The 15,158-nt window shown below is 36.0% G+C and overlaps 1 protein-coding gene across 6 annotated transcripts in view; it reads right to left on the bottom strand.

Annotated features, from left to right (window-relative positions):
- Positions 1-15,158, bottom strand: part of LOC143253179 (uncharacterized) — a 172,437-nt gene that overhangs the window by 80,115 nt on the left and 77,164 nt on the right. The gene's annotated exons all lie outside the window — the stretch shown is intronic.

The raw sequence follows: 15,158 nt of genomic DNA, 5'->3' as shown, positions 1-15,158 counted from the left end.
AATGACATTTATGAGTATTTAACTCGTAGACTAAAACCAGAAGACGAAACAAAGGTTCACAGGTTTTCTGACTGCGTGGTTAGCGAAAAGCTAAACCTATACAAATTATATAAATGATTCCTGAATATATGCTTTTATCAAACACAGTGTTTGACGTCATGATCTTATTGTTTTTGTTGATCCAAGCGCTCTGTATGATTGTCAGTGAAACCTTTTATTAACATCCTAAACCAGTGAATCATAGGCTACAATGTAATGATACAAACAATATTCAAAGTTACTTTAGTACATAATAGATGATGCACCAACAAATTCATCGCTGTATGCTTCATGTATGCCCTTGAACCTAAACTATGCTGAGATTTAACAGTGATTTTACACAGCTGGAGATGTTATAAGATAATTTTTCGAAATGAAATATTTTAATTTTTACTTGACCTAAAAATAAGGAATAAGGAAGCTAGCGTTGTCAATAACAAGTATATCCAATCAAACATTTCATCACTGCTTAGTTTAGTATATGCACGATTCTAATGAATTTCTAGATAGTGATTTTTTGCAGATGGTTTCATTTTTCAGCTTGCGAAAAGACGCGGAGTGTATAGGTAAGACCGAAACAATATGCTGAAAGGAGTTCCAGAATTTATATTAGATCAACGTTTGGAAACCGAGTGGATCATTTCTTCTGAAGGAAATTATTCAGAAACAAGATGGACATTTTCATTCACAAGAAAAGAGCTGTTATTACGAAACTAGTGTATAATTTCTTGTAAACATCCTTGTACCTAAAAGTTGTAAAAGAACCATCCCTGGACACATGAAACCGGGAGGTTTGACACTCTTACTGTAGAGGCTGATTTTGAAACAGACCATGATAAACTCAACACCAAGATTGTTGTTGTAAGCGACGTTGATATTATTATTATCTCGGTTGCCACTTTCTCGGACGATGATCTGTGAAGTCAAGACAAAACCTGGGGCGGTTTTACGATCTGCGAGGAGTACCATATTCCAATTTTGAGTTGACCAAAACAGGCGATTTTGATCCCAACTTGCTTGTGATGGTGATTCAGTGGCATCCTAAACGAGATGTCTAGGACTGAAATCCTGTCTCTTTAAACCTGTTATTTACTCCAGGTGTGTTTCAAAAGCTATAATAGAACTTATGTCCTATTTAAAGAGGTCACTGATGACCAGGAATCAGTTTTATCAAGGTTTTCTTCCCCTTTGTTTGGCTACCTCTATATCGTTTTTTATCTCCATGGAATATATTTTGCTTTCAAGAACGGAAAAATTTGGTTCATGCCTAAGAGTGTAGCACCATGATGTTGAGATATCTCATTTTCTAGTATACCAACACCATGTCATAGTACCTTTGATTATAAATGACTTTTGATGTGCTTGCGCAATAACGGTTCAAAATATGAGATACATGATACAAAAAAGAGAGAAAGCAATACAAGTATAAGACATGCGAAGTAAATCATTCCATTTGTGAAAATTTCTTAATTGGAGGATTGGCTTGAAGTTAGCGCAAACCTACTCGAGGGCTGCCTAGTCATCCCTAATTTAGTACTGATACATTAGGGAGAAGGCATATAGTCAACAACACCCAATGACAATTTTTAGGCTACTCTTTAACGACGAATAGTAGGATATACCATAACATAATAACGTCCCCGCGATTGAAAAGGCAAGCATGCCTGTTAATGGCCCTGTAATTGAAAATAAAAGAGTAAATCAGTATGAATGATAGGTTAATTAATAAGCATGTGATGTGTTCATACATCACTGAAATACAAAACTTTATGTACGCTTTACAAGTTTTAAGAAGATCAGTGTTAGATAAATGTACGCATATTATGAAACACTGATCTTTAATCATTTTTGTTTGGTACGTATTTTCGAAAGAATTTCACAAAAAGTTTAAAACTTGTTTCATAAGGTGAAGTTTACAATTGGATTGTTTCTGTTTGTTTTTTAATTTCTCGCAAAGCTATATGAGTTCTATCTGCGCTAACCGTTCCTCATTTAGCACTGTAAGACAGCTAGTCATCAACTCCTGAGCTACTCTTTCACCAACGAATAGTTGGATTGACCGTCACATTATAAAGCATGTTTGGCGAGACGAGGATTCGAATGGCGACCTTCAGATTGCAAGTTGAATGCCCCAACCATCTGTCCATACTGGGCTGTTACAATTAGAAATGTTGATAAGACAGTTTTATTATACTACATTGACAAGAAACAAACTTCGTCATTTTATTTGCCAACCAACGTAAATGAAGAAAAATCGAGGTTTTATTTTTACTTATATCTTCGTAGTCAGTGTCAATGTAGACGGCGGATGTAAACTGAAGAGTTTGTTAACTTTCGTGCAAGATACTGTAGAGATGTCTGCACCAGCTATCCGTAATTTTGAAGTGATAGGCTAGAAGAAAGGCAGCTAGTCAACAATGCACACCGCCAACTCCTGAACTACTATAATCATATAGAAAATGGGGTTTAATCGTTACTGTTATAACGCATTCACAACCTTAAAGTGCAAAGCGTGATTTTTATTTTCGGCAGTAACAAAACGCGAATGACCGAACGTTGGATTCTTAGTCCGGCACGCCAGTCGGTGGAGATCGATCGATCTAAATGTAAGAGACTACTAAGATAGAATTTGATGTGGATTTATATAAAAATGTGTGGCCAGTTATCATATGTTTCTCTTTTAATGCAGACCTAAAATTCTTGAGATACAACAACTGATCCACTGTATAATATTGAATAATAAACCACACATAATACCATAATATAATTCACATACCTAATATGAATTAGGTTACCATACGGTGAATTTAAAGGCGTTCAAAGACTTCATATAAGTCCTATATATGCATCACCGTTATAAAAAACCCAACTGTATTTCTTTATTTTGTTAACCCAAGCTACGCCAATGAGTCTATAGTAACTAAAACTGCAGTTCACGGAAAGTACAGCCAATTAAACAATGCATTGGGCTTCTACGTCACAAATGTTGTTTTTAGTTTTACTTTTGGTGAAAAAGCAAAGAAATGTGTAGTACACATATAGTTTAATACAAGTTTTAATTAACAAGAGTGTATGATGACATTTCAACTATAACCAGTTTGTTCCATGCTTCTGCCAGTGAAGTCTTAGGTTTGATACCCGAGTTCATCAAGCCGGCTGAGTTACAACTGAAAAAAGTGTTAGTTAAAACGCTAATAATTAAAAAAATGTGGTTCAACATATCACTGTTGTTATTAAAATGTAACACTGCACACTGCAATTTTATCATACGTACTTTTCCTGTGGCAAATGCTTTATATTTGCAACATTTTCAGATTTTTTTGGGCCTGGCATGGCCTAGCGCGTTAAGGCGTGCGACTCGTAATCTGAGGGTCGCGGGTTCGCATCCCCGTCGCGCTAAACATGCTCGCCCTTTCAGCCGTGGTAGCGTTATAATGTGACGGTCAATCTTACTATTCGTTGGTAAAAGAGTAGCCCAAGAGTTGGCGATGGGTGGTGATGACTAGCTGCCTTCTCTCTAGTCTTACACTGCTAAATTAGGGACGGCTAGCACAGATAGCCCTCGAGTAGCTTTGTGCGAAATTCCAAAAACCAAACCAATCAGATTTTTTTCGTAGAACTCTAACATTTCTATCAAAGTCTATTTAGTAGAAATCATGCACTAATTCAGTCTTAGGCATTACTTTCTACAGCAGGATTTAGCTACTGATTCGTAGAGCAGTAGTATTACCTTCAAAAACGGGCCCGGCATGGCAAGGCGGTTAAGGCACTCGACTCATAATCCTAGGGTTGGGGGTTCGAATCGTGGTCGCACCAAACATGCTCGCCCTTTCAGCCACAGGGGCGTTATAATGTGACGGTCAATCGCACTATTCGTTGGTAAGAGTAGCCAAAGAGTTGGCAGTGGATTGTGATGACTAGTTGCCTTCCCTCTAGTCTTACACTGCTAAATTAGAAACTGTTAAAACAGATAGCTCTCGTGTAGCTTTGCGCGAAATTCAAAACAAACAAACCTTCTACAATGCCTTACGCATGTGAAACTATTTTTATTATTTGGTATCTGGATGCTGGCAATCCAAGTCTCTAATTTACCGACTCGTGAGAGAGTGTTGATTGTGAAATCGTTTCTGATATTTCAATGGAAATGTTTTTGTCTTAAGAAGTTAACACTTGCTGCCAGTCTCGTTCCTGTTTCTTTCTTTATAAACATTTCATTTCAACTTATTGATTGTGTATGATTATTATTCTATCAACAACATCAGTTTTTAAAAAATGAAGTTGTTCCCATTTTTTTATTTATCAAGTACATTTTACTATTACGTTTAGCTCACATTCTAATTCCTTTTATGTAATAAATAAGTTTATATATAAAGTTTACCTGACTGTTCTATTGAACATGTATCAAATTATCACACTTATACTTCTAGATGTTAAATATGAAACTTTTCATTGTAAAGTTGATGAGGTAGTTGTGTTGTTAACCAATCTTTATGGCAGTGTGTGTGGTGCTTCGTGGATCTTGGAATACCACAATATCACAAGCACACACACACACATTTATATGTATATATTATTACTACAGATTGTCTTATTGTGAAGTGCTTTACTATTCAATAAATGAAACAAAAATAACTATGTGTAAGTCTAAATGGTATTATTTTTAGTAGAAACTAATGTGGTATTTATTATTAGTATTTATTTATTTATTTCCTTCATGGTTCAGCAGTTGATAAATTCTACCTGATTATGAGTCTCTCCAACATTAGTCCAACTTCTCACCAGTACAACAGTACATACGATATGTTGTACGGTTGATTTCACCATTTAACAGGAGAGGGCGCTGTATTACCGTAAATTTAGCAAATGGCCGAAATGCGTAAAATGTGAATAACAGCCTTTGATCAAAATTGTTTAAATATCCAGTCACATCTCAGCTACAACCTCAATAACAGATTTTACTGATTAGCTAAAAGCTTAAAACGATTAGTGTAAAGCAGTTTTGCCATACTAGCATTAATTCAATAGGAGAAAAGAAACTGGTTATGAAAATGTTTGGTTGGTTGGATGTTATTAAACGCAAATACTATACAATAAACTAACTATCTGTGCTCTGACCATTACGAGTATTAAAATTCTGTTTTTTGCATTATAAGCCTATATGCTTACCGATTAAATGTGTATTTGCTTTAATGCAAGATGACAGATTGGGATATCTTTAGTGATCTCCCAGCAGGAAACAGATCCCCAGATTTCTGCTCTGTAAGTGAGTAAATTTACAGCTGACCCCACCGGGAACGTTGTGTAAATAAAGGCTAGGTTTTAACGATAAAAAGTAGGTTATTCGAACTATACATTTAAATCAATCTTGTTACGATGCCATATGTACGTCTGTGAAAATCGGAATATTCGAGATGCCTCGTAAATTCAACGACTTTTTGCTTTAAAGTTTATAAAGTTACAAATCATAAGATTAAAATTTCTTTCAACAAACGGGCATAAATCTTATTCTTCTGTGTTTACTTTTATTTTAGACCTAGTTGTAATAAGAGTTTTAATTTAATGAAAGAATGGTTGTACTTAACGAAATAACGCAGTGAATGCAGATCACAGCGAGTTGGGATATGGAAAGTTAACCAAGATAAATTACACGATAATAATTTATAATTCAAATAATAAAATCAACAACGTGACCTTAGCGATTTGACGACATAAGACATAAAATTATAACGAATTTCATTAATTTATTCTCAAAAAGACATTTCTAATATCTGGCTATTAATAAATAATAATTCGAACTTATACTTCCGTCAGTGTAAGAAAGTTATATACAATGTTATAATGGTATATGATCGCAGTTCGTGACTATGGAAATATGAAACGTTCAAAGTACATTATCGGAACAGCTGAAGGACCCAGCTGATACACGCCCAGCGAATCACATGAAGGACCCAGCTGATACACGCCCAGCTGATACACGCCCAGCGAATCACAATGCAGGTACTGACAGAAGCTCATCTTTCATTTCCTATTATTTTCAAGAAGAATGACAAACATTCTATTCATCTTACCAGGATACACAGACAAGTTAGTGACAAACATTCCATTCATCTTATCAGGAAGCTCAGACAATAAGTTAGTGACAAACATTCCAATCATGTTGAAGAATTCATCAACCCACTCATTTCACCAGAATCTTCACATCATAAACAAAAAAAATTTAATTAGGTTGAATGACTGTTTGTTTGTTTTTTGAATTTTGCGCAAAGCCACATGATTGCTATCTGCGCTAGCCGTCCCTAATTTAGTAGTGTAAGACTAGAGGGAAAGCAGCTAGTCATCACCACCCACTGTTAACTTTCGAGTTTCTCTTTTACTAACAAATAGTGGGATAGAACGAGTTTTATAATATCCCCACGGCTAAAAGGGCAAACATGTTTGGCGTTACGGAGATTCGAACCCGCAACCTTCAGATTACGAGTCGAGCGCCCTAACCACGTGACAATGCTGGGCCTCAGGTTGAAGGAACTTAGTATATCAAAGCAGACAGCACACTCATCATGCCGGTATCAACAAACCATATGCTCACTGATGCTGAGATGAAATTTTTATCTGACACATTTGTGTTTCTTTGTCTGCTTATTCTTCCAACAGCGAGCTCATGGTAGCTCGGAGGTGAGTATTCTAATCTATATTTTATAGCCTCCTCACCAAGAAGTCGGTACCGAGAGCGGCTAAAGCGTATCTGGAACGTCACTCACACATGATGGCCTTCAGGGTCACTGAGCCCGAATCTGGCAAAGAATTTGTGTTCCTAGCCCCATTCTGAAAGTTGGAGTCGTCATTTCTGAAACTGTTTTCATACTCTTCTCCTCAAAAGAAACAGTCTTCGAAACACACCCAATTATACCTAAATACATGTTAGCGTTTGGTCCCGCTAATTTGTGAGGGGAAGAATATGAAACAGTTTCAAAAATGACGACTCCAAGATTCCCAAGATGCCCCATTGTACCGATCAAACTTCTGTATTGTTCTCAGTACAATGGGGCATCTGGGACCTTGAGAAGTTTGTGAATCCTGCAGAGGAACTCGGGGTTTTTATTCTCAACGTGTGGGTTGAGAAATCCCAGCTGGAAAGGGCACACAAACTTATTGTTTCTTTCTTTTTCTTTAAACTAAGTTGGTGTCAGATATAGTTGTTTTATCCCTTAGTATCCAATATCACTATTTAATACTTGCTGATTACAATGAAGTATAAGGAATTTTACCCCGGCAAATGATTCAGCTGATATCTACGTTGTATGCACATTTTTACAAATGGGTAATGGATATATTACAACATGCACATTGTTATCCAGGAGAATAGAAATAAAACTAAAATTGAGTAAAATATTGGATACTTCTGATACGTCTGAGAAGCGCTATCTTATTCTTGTGTTTTTTATTAAAGCATAAAGCTACACAAGAGGCTACTCTTCCCATCAAGTGTATCAGACATACTGCTGTGTCACTAGGGGGCGTTAAAAGTAGATAAGGAAACTTGAGTTTCCTTTTAACTTGACATACGCAGAGAACGTTTTGTTTTGCATCATACATTTCCCATTCCTTAAGTATAAAATGTAGGTTAAAACTACTAAAAGCCAGCGAAGCTATTCAATAATTGTGTATTTTACTGATTAAGTTTTTAACAAAAATGTTATGACTAAAAACATTATTTTGAACACTTGATATACCAAATTTGCAAAATATCAAGAAAAATATCTTTGAAAAAATGTGCACGTTTACTATCTGAATGATAGTACAATATTGTAAAAAAAATTTACACATGGCCAGGTGGTTAAGGCACTCGACTCGTAATCCGAGGGTCGCGGGTTCGAATCTTCGTCACACCAAACATGCTTGCCCTTTCAGCCATGGGAGCGTTACAATGTTGCGCTCAACCCAACTATTCATTGGTAAAAACGTAGTCCAAGAGTTGGCGGTGGGTGGTGAAGACTAGTTGTCTTCCCTCTAGTTTTACACTGCTAAATTAGGGACGGCTAGCGTGAAATTCAATAAACCAAACCAAACAAATTTTATAAGTTTCTTCACACTTTTAGTTAAACGGTTTAGTTTCTGCTGATAAAAATCTGTACATTTTCAGCGATTTGCAACAAATGAACACTATTTCAAATATTCTTTTGTTTTCTAATATCCTATCGTTTATTTTTAGTAATTCTGACAAGTTTTAATGGTTGTATTTTTTTTACTTTTTAATCTGGCTAAATTCACACAACGATTTTAAGCATAAGAACTTAAAAAACATGAATTGCCATCATACGCGTAAAGTATTTACGCTAATAAATTATGCTATACATAAAAGTGTGAATGGCCTAGTGGTCCCGGTATGGTCAGGTAGTTAAGGAGTTCGAATCGCAATTTGCGGGTCGTGGGTTCGAATTCCCGTTGCACCAAACATGCTCGCTCTTCCAGCCGTAGAGGCGTTATTATGTCACTATTAATCCCAGTTTTGGTTTTTAATATAGTAGTCTATGTATTGGCGGTGGGTGGTGATGACTAGCTGCCTTCTCTCTAATCTTTCACTGCTAAACTAGAAACGATTAACACAAGTAACCCTCATGTAGTCACAAAAAAATGACCTAGTATGATATAACCACCCATACCCACACGAGAAATGGCAATCTTGTAATATACCTTTGTAGTTCAAATATAACTACAAGCGGAAAGTGGAAGTTCTTTGACAATACACTAACTCAGCGTTAAGTACAGTGCAAATACTTATTGTGCAGCTTTAGGCAAATAAATCAGTATTTCTAGATAAAATGTGCCTCTTTTTTATCTTAAAAAAACAATTCACTAAATGTTACAAAAATATCAAAATAAAGATAGGATTGTAATACATAAACTGTGTTCCATAGCATTATACAAACTATTTAGGTAAAAACACATGTATTGATACCTTAAGTGATGAATTTTGGGGCAAGATCAGGAAGGCGAAGTGCCTGGAAGGCTGTTTCAAAACTTCTTAAAAGTTATTTTCAATTATGAGGGTTAGTGGGTCTCTCTATCTATTTATCTTTTAAATATGTCTCTTCTGTGGCGAGTATTTTAGTGAACCTGTGAAAAAAAAAATCGCTGCCCTCAACGAATTTGGCGTCAGACGACATGTTTCGAGGGTGTCACGCATCGCTAAAATTAAGGTTACATTAACAGTAACGCAAAAGAATTTAATCTCTCTTTTCAGCGACGATAAACGGATATCAACTGGTACAGTTGCGACTGTCCCCTAACTTCTTTTTTTTTTCATTTTCCAGACTCGGCAACTTTGTAAGAAACAGCCACCTGGTTTTAAGTCATAGTAGATCTTGAAGTAAAACGAAGCCTTACCACATAATCTGATTTCCACAACATTCAGTACTTTGATATCAAAAGTGGAAAAAAAAATCCCAGCAATTAAACTAAATATATAATTAAAATAACAAACTAGAACATTATATATGTATCTTAATCTATCTTATTTTGCCTTAAGACCCCAAAGTGAAACAGCCACATCATGCTGTAATTTATATTTTTTTCTATTGTCCGTTTAAATTGATTGTAATTTCGAAAATTAAATAAATACATGCACATTTCCTTGAATACCAAGTTAAACACCTCTGATGTTGTAACTTACACATCGTGTGTAGTCAGTCTCCGGGCCTAGTTTTTAATGCCTAAAAATGCTATTGTATCTATACAGCCATCACGTCATGGTATTGAAATTCTCAGCTCAGAAGAAAGAAAATTATTGAGCATTCATGGTGTTCATATCTCTATGCAGAAAATACGTATAAACAATCAAATGAAAGAGAAGAAAACAAAGACACATCCTCAAGTCAAAACAAATTCTACAGAGCCATCTAGTGAAGGAAAGTAGAGACTCAAGTCCATAAAAGTGATTGATCAGTGTAAGATTTTTATCAACTCCATCCATTCTTTACAACTGACGCTTATCAATTAACGGTCAATGTCTCTAAAAGACACCTTAAACTCCCCGAGAACTTCTCAAGAAATTTCGCATGATACCTAAAATGTGCAACACTTTAAATAGTTTTGTAACACTTCTTTTAATCGTTTTTTTCGTGTGCAAAAGTTAGTTACACAACTTATAACGTTAACATATATGTTTTCCCAGCTTTGTTTACTTTTTGTATCATTTTACGTGATCCGGCATGGCCAGCTAATTAAGGCACTTGACTTGTAATCCAAGGGTTCCAATCCCCGTCGCAACAAAACATGCTCGCTCTTTCAGCTGTGAGAGCGTTATAATGTGACGGTCAATCCCACTATTCGTTGGTAAAAGGGTAGCCCAAGAGTTGGCGGTGGGTGGTGATGACTAGCTGTCTTTCTTCTAGTCTTACATTGCTAAATTAGGAACGACTAGCGTAGGTAGCCCTCGTGTAGCTTTGAGCGAAATTCAAAACAAATCATTTTACGTCAAGCAATAATTATAAACTGACTGGTCAAGAAATGTTAAAGTACTTCTCAAGAAAGTGTGGCCTTAAAACGTATCTTAAGAAGGAAAACAAATTTTACACCTCACCCACCTAATCTAATTCACACATTAACAGTCGTTGTTTGTGTTATTTCATAATATTAAAAGCATCCTGATGAGCCATTGTATAGGACGAAATACTTTATCCACACTGGGTATAGCAAACATAGTGTTATTGACATGTTGTTATACATTTTTTTTTTTTTAATTTCACTCTTAAGTTCTTATTATTTCTTAAAATCAAAGAGCTTAAATAACATTGCGCTCTTCTTCAAACCACCAATAAGTTAAAGAAGCAATACTAGTGATAAAACCCTCCTGGTGTCCCAGTTTGTTTCAAAATACTGCACTGAAACAATATTTCATTTTGCTTAACAAAATGGTGTTTCTTATAGTCACGTAATTTATGACCACGACAAAATTGTTGGAAAGACAACTTAATGAATAATGGTAAGTGAATATCATACTTGATACATTCTAGTTTGTAAAATAGATAATATAGGAAACTGGTTTAAGCACACTACAACACTCTATACGACTCCCTAATTAATGACTTAAGATTAATGCTCTTAGAAATTAGTGGATGTTATCGATCCATACTAAACTAAATTGTCAGCTATACATCTTTCTAGCACTTGTAAAACATATATTCATATAACGTTTTTGGGCTTTTCAAGTTAATTATTGTTCTCTCGTGTTTTTTTATCTAATATATTCCTCTCAAACGAAAATTTGGTTAAACATGTGATGATTAAAAATAATTTTCCACTTCACAGGGAAAGAAAGTTTAAGAAAACTATCAATATGCATGAGTTATAATCCATATTTAGTTTTTAAGGGAAACTGTTCTTTCCAGTGGTCGTACTTAAGCCGTTAAACATCTAGTTTAAAATTTGAAAACGTTCAAATTTCTAATTATAACACTATAATTTATAACTGTGTCTACGTAAGTTATACATTGTTCTGTTGTAAGAAGAAATATTCAATACGACGTACAGTATCACCAATACAATAAAACAATTTAAAATATCTTTATCAGAAGAGACACTGCTGGCCAAACTCTTGAGGCCAATGAACATAAAAATAAAATATGCATTTTGCGTTGTTTGACTCAACCACTTATTTGAGTAGAGCTTCGAAAGATGAAACTAATAAATGGGAAAATAAAAATAAAAACCTTTTTTAGCATTCAATAGGGAAAATGTGAACACTATGAAATTAGTCTAAATACTAGCTGGTCAAAAGTTTAAGACCATACTGAAACGAAGCGTTAATCGGTAAACACGTAACGAAATTTAGTCATTTGTGTTCAAGCATTAGCGTTGTCAACATCTCCCACTGACATCTCCTGTGTTACATTGGGTAAAAACATGGCAAAAGCTAAAAAGTTGACAATATTTGAACGTGGCAGAATTGTCGAGCTGCAAAAGCAAGGTCTCTTTCAACGTGCCATCGCTGGTGAGATTGAGCGTAGTTTTGCGTTGTTTGACTCAACCACTTATTTGAGTAGAGCTTCGAAAGATGAAACTAATAAATGGGAAAATAAAAATAAAAACCTTTTTTAGCATTCAATAGGGAAAATGTGAACACTATGAAATTAGTCTAAATACTAGCTGGTCAAAAGTTTAAGACCATACTGAAACGAAGCGTTAATCGGTAAACACGTAACGAAATTTAGTCATTTGTGTTCAAGCATTAGCGTTGTCAACATCTCCCACTGACATCTACTGTGTTACATTGGGTAAAAACATGGCAAAGGCTAAAAAGTTGACAATGTTTGAACGTGGCAGAATTGTCGAGCTGCAAAAGCAAGGTCTCTTTCAACGTGCCATCGCTGGTGAGATTGAGCGTAGTAAAACTGCTGTTGCAAATTTCTTAAAAGACTCTGAGGAATACGGAACGAGAATTTCAAGTGGCTGGCCCAAGAAAATTTCGCCGGCGTTGAGCAGGAGGATTCGAGGGGTTGTCCGGCAAGACATCAGCCGATCGTCGAACCAGATTATGTCCCTTACGGACGCAGAATGTAGCTCAAGAACAATAAGACAGCATCTTCGAGAGAAGGCTTTAAAAACCGTAAACGTCTTGAAAGGCCACGCCTCCTTCCACACCACGAAACACCTCGGTTAAACTTTACTGAGAAGCACCAAACATGGGACGTAGAAAAGTGGATGAAGGTTTTGTTCTCTGATGAGAAAAATATTAACGTGGATGATCCATATGGCTTCCAACTTTACTGGCACGATAAGGATATCCCACCAGAGACATTTTCTACACGACACAGTGGAGAAGGTTCCATCATGATCTGGGGTGCTTTCTCCTTCCATGGAACAATGGAACTTCAGGTTATATAGGGGCGTCAAACAGCAGCTGGCTACATTGGCATGTTGAAGAGAGCATCCTTATTGACTGAAGGCTCTCGCTTGTGTGGAAATGGCTGGATCTTTCAGCAGAACAATGCTACAATCCACAAAGCCCGTAGGACAGAAGACTTTTTCATGGCGGATAACGTGATTCTTTTGGACCATCCAGAGTGTTCGCCCGAACTGAACCCATTGAAAATGTTTAGGGGTGAATGGCAATAGAAATAGACGTCAATTCCAAACAGTGCATGATCCTTGTGATGCCATCTTTACCACTTGGAATAACATTCCAGCCAGCCTTCTGCAAACGCTTATATAGAACATGCCAAAGCGAATGTTTGAAGTTATTCACAATAACAGCCGTGCATCTCACTACTGAGACCTGTTGTTGGGCATTTCCTACCCTGTTTAGGACTTTTTTTTGGTAAGGTCTTAAACATTTGACCAGCTAGTATTTAATCTAATTTCACAGTGTTCACATTTTCCCTATTAAATGCTATAAAAGTTTTTTTTTATTATTTTCCCTTTTCTTATTTTCATCTTTGGAAGCTCTACTCAAATAAGTGGTTGAGTTTAACAACGCAAAATGTATATTTTTTCTTTATGTTCATTGGCCTTAAGATTTTGGCCAGCAGTGTGTGTTCAATACAACGTAAACTACCAGTACAACAGAATCCCTTGAAATATTTTCAGTATTACTTGGTTCAACGCTCATATAAAGTTATGTTAACCTCACTAAATTTTTCCTAGAAAAAAATTTATACATTCACAAGGGTTGAATGATCTAAATGTTGAAATCAACTCAAGCATGCGTACTAACACTTTTTAATCTTTCAAAATCTGTAGTGTGTACTAATGAGATTTACGCATGTTGAAAAAAACGACCTATACATTCCAGATAAATATAAAAGAATATATTTTCTTTTCTTTAAGCTAACGTTTAGAATATTTTGATATCAAACACTTATAAATGTTAACCCTAAAAAGTTCGCAAAGGCGAAACATTGGTTTAAATATATATATATGTATATTATTTTATATTGACCTGGAGGGTAAATGTCGTTTTTCTTAACTTTTTAACACTTTATAAATGAAATGCTTACCGTCGGTCTCGTTAAAATCAGACTACAATTCCTTGAATTGTTCCAAACTTGTCACAACAGCTTAGAGTGCTAATTAAAAATCATGACGAACAGAATTAGTGTTTAATTTATGTACTTACTTTTATTTTTGGTTTATTGAGTATCAATAACATCAGTCACCAAGAATCATCGGCTTTGGAGCAAACCTCGAGTTGGAGGGACTAACTCCTCCACTCCCCAGCAGGGATACTGTTGTTTTAAATTTCATTCAAGTTAGACGAGGGTTATCTGCCCTAGCCATCTCTAACTTAATAGTGTAAGGTTAGAGGGAAGGTATCTATCTCCACCATCCACAACCAACTCTTGGGCTACTCCTTTACTAACGAATAGTGAGACTGACCATCATATTATAACGCCCCAAGGTTGAAAGAGTGAGCATGTTTAGTGTGAAAGGGATTCCAATCCGCAACCCTTAGATTACTACTCGAGTGCCCTAAACACCTGGCCATACCGGGCCGGGATACTCTTGAGGGTGCTTTTAGGTCGTTTAATAAAATACCTTTTTTCATGCATGTAATTATATAGCTTTCAACAGATGGTTTATGCGATTTGGGCCTGAAACAGCAGAAGCGGTAAAACGTTTCCGCCCCTATTATCACACATCCCCCCACCCCTGGGATCCGAAGCCTATGCTTTTATTATTTCTGTTCGTAACATTCTCAGATTGTACTGTACTTTTATGCCAATTTTCAAACGCTTACATAAAATAAAAATCTTATTTACAATTTTTCAATCAGTAATTAATTTTTAATGCAAGGATATCACTATATGTATTTTCCAATATAATATCGCTTATAGGTTAAATTATAGTTTTCATTAAGTTCTGTTGGTAGGCCCGGTATGGCTAGGTGATTAGGACGCTCGGCTAGAAATATGAGGGTCACGGATTCGAATCCCCGTCACACCAAATATGCTCACCCTTTCAGCCATGGGAGCGTTATAATGTGTCAGTCAATTCCACTATTCGTTGTTGAAAGAGTAGCCGAAGAGTTGACGGTGATGTCGGCTGCCTTCCCTCTGGTCTTACACTACTGGCACAGATAGTCCTCGTGTTGCTTTGCGTGAAATTCTAAAAATTGAAACAAA

This window comes from Tachypleus tridentatus, chromosome 6 (assembly GCF_004210375.1).
Source record: "Tachypleus tridentatus isolate NWPU-2018 chromosome 6, ASM421037v1, whole genome shotgun sequence".
Taxonomy (NCBI): domain Eukaryota; kingdom Metazoa; phylum Arthropoda; class Merostomata; order Xiphosura; family Limulidae; genus Tachypleus; species Tachypleus tridentatus.
This window is presented reverse-complemented; position numbering and strand designations above follow the sequence as displayed.